General features: G+C 40.0%; 1 pseudogene; it reads right to left on the bottom strand.

Moving 5' to 3' along the window:
• Positions 1–560: 560 nt before the first annotated feature.
• Positions 561–1,823, bottom strand: LOC125078311 (60S ribosomal protein L4-like; annotated as a pseudogene).
• Between the last annotated feature and the right edge of the window lie 767 nt (positions 1,824–2,590).

Here is a 2,590-nt window from a genome sequence, read left to right on the forward strand (position 1 = left end):
AATGGTGTTCACTTTAGGTCATAGGCTGCTAGAGATTTGACAATGTCATCTTCACTTCTATCTGAAATTTTTGAGATATGTACTTACTAATTCCATGTATGATGTTATTGAAAAATTCATCTTATGCTACCAATATTCACATCACATTAGGAAGTTGGTGCTCTTTTATGTTTTATTGCTGTATATATATAATCTCCATAAGTAACCACTTGCTATATTGCTCTTTTAAAAAATTTTTATCTATTTGTGCAAGTCTTTTTTTTCTAATGTTAGTTAGTCACCGTACAGTACATCATTAGTTTTTGATGTCGTGTTTCAAGATTCATTGTTTGCATTTAACACCCAGTGCTCCATGCAATACATGCCCTCCTTAATACCCGTCACCAGGTCAACCCTTTCCCCCCACCTCCCTCACCTCTGAAACCCTCAGTTTGTTTTTCAGAGTCCATAGTCTCTATATTGCTCTTTTAAAACATTTTTTTCAGTCTTTAATCAGATCTTTATTCAAAATTAGTTGTCCAAAACGATTTGACTTCTATAGAATAAACAAATGTAAGTTTTTAGGCAGCAGGCTTCTTGCCTTCCGTGGTAGGTTTCTTTTTTGCAGGCATCTTGTCAGCTGCTGGTTTCTTGTAACTGCAGCCTTTTTTCCCATCAAAGGTTTCTTCTGCTTCATCACACCAGCAGCCTTCTTCCTTGTCTTCTGTACCACAGGCTTCTTGCCTAGAAACCCCTTCTGATCAGATTTGGCTTCTAATGCTGCTGCTGCCTTATCCATCTGGAGTTTGTGATTCTTGGTCTGGCAAAGAATGGTATTCTGGCACAGAGTCTTTGCATATGGGTTTAGCTTCCACATGATTCTCAGGTTCTTCAGTGGATTCTTCTTCAGGTCCCTGTGATGGATCTTCTTGGGTGGTGCTCAGAGGGTTCTTTGGATCCCTGGACTTTTCAAGATTCTGCTAAGGTCTGTGTTAATACCTTATGTGTGGGGAAAGTTGTAGTTACTCTTGAAGGAGGCAGTCTTATGCCAAGTGCCATATAGATTTTCTAGCTTGTGGAAAGCACTTTCAGTCCAAATGTAGAAACGTCCCACTTGCCCACTAAGAGCAAGTTTCAAAATGTTCAGTTTGCCTGCATTAAGTCAAGTAATGCCTGGGATGTTTCTGAAGGCCTTGATGATACCGTTGTCTTCATTGTAGATGATACAGGGTCCCTTGCACTGGACAGAATGATGGTTTCTCATTTTGCCCTTGACAGCTCTCATTTGCTGAGAGGCATAGACCTTTTTGATATAATTCCAGGCTTTAAGTTTCTTTCAAAACAAAACAGCCTTGGTATTCTTGTAGCCTTCACCTTTATCATCAACCACCAAAGGAAGTTCAGGAACTTCTTCATTATGATGACCATTAGACATGACCAGCACTGGTAAGGCTGAGGCAGCCAGGGCAGAGTGGATGGCATATGGCTTCTGATTATATTCACTGTACTATGCCAACAGCACCAGGTTTTGGTGGTACAAACATGCGGCCCCGATGACACATATTTCCAAAAGCACCGTGGCCGAAATGGTGAGTCCCACTGCCTCGAACTCTGGGAATTTAAGCCACCAATCTGCCAATACCCCAAGACTGAACACTGATTTGATGAACTGCTAATTCACTGACAGCGTATGGCTAGCTGTTGTTTTTGTGCAAGTTGGTGTGAACAAAGTTCATAATATCAGGTCAAATGGGAGCCTTAAACACAGCAGGCAAAGTAACTTTTTTGTCAGATGATTCCCCCTTTTCAGAGTACACAGATGTCAATGGATGAGCACACGCCATCAAGGGGAGAAGAGAGGGCGATGCTCCTCAAAACATTTTTACCAAAGTTATACTGATTTCAAAGAGACAAATAGTTCTTATAAAATTTGTTGTAAAAACCATCAGTCTACTTTCACCCATACTTTCATTTTTGGAGGATTATTTTGGGATGTATTTCTGTGTCTCTAAAGAACATGCTTTATTGCTGCTTCTTGGTTTGTTGATTTCAGGCAGGACCTATTGACTTTCTGCTACAGAATTTTCAGATTGAGCTGAATTTCATCACTCCCACTCTCCACTGCACAAGTGCCATGTCCCAGCCCACATTCTCTTGATAGGGCTCAAAACAATTGACAGTAAGCCATGTAGTGAATCTTGATCATTTTGCTTTCCGTGCATAGTTTTATATTTTCCCTAAAGGTCATACAATTATCCTCTCAAGATGTTGAAATACATCAGGTGTTCTGTCAGTTTTGTCTTGTGAAGAAATCTCTTCCTGAAGAACTTTATACCCTGCTCTAATCTGGATTGTTTTCCTTCTTTGATGAGGTACAGCTGAAGGCACAGTCTTCACCATCACCTGGGAATTCTTTTGGTCTCTCTAGAAGGTATGCAATTTTTCCTTAATATATCTTCCTCTTTCTTGACTTACATCTTCATTTTAGTGAAGTTCATCCTCCTATAGATTCCTGAGAAAGAGGAGGAAAGGAAGGTAAACTTTAAACATCCTGCATGTCCAAATTGGTCTTTACCTTCGCTTTCAATTTTTGGTCTGGCTGGATATACTT

The sequence above is a fragment of the Lutra lutra genome, chromosome 1 (assembly GCF_902655055.1).
Source record: "Lutra lutra chromosome 1, mLutLut1.2, whole genome shotgun sequence".
Lineage (NCBI taxonomy): Eukaryota > Metazoa > Chordata > Mammalia > Carnivora > Mustelidae > Lutra > Lutra lutra.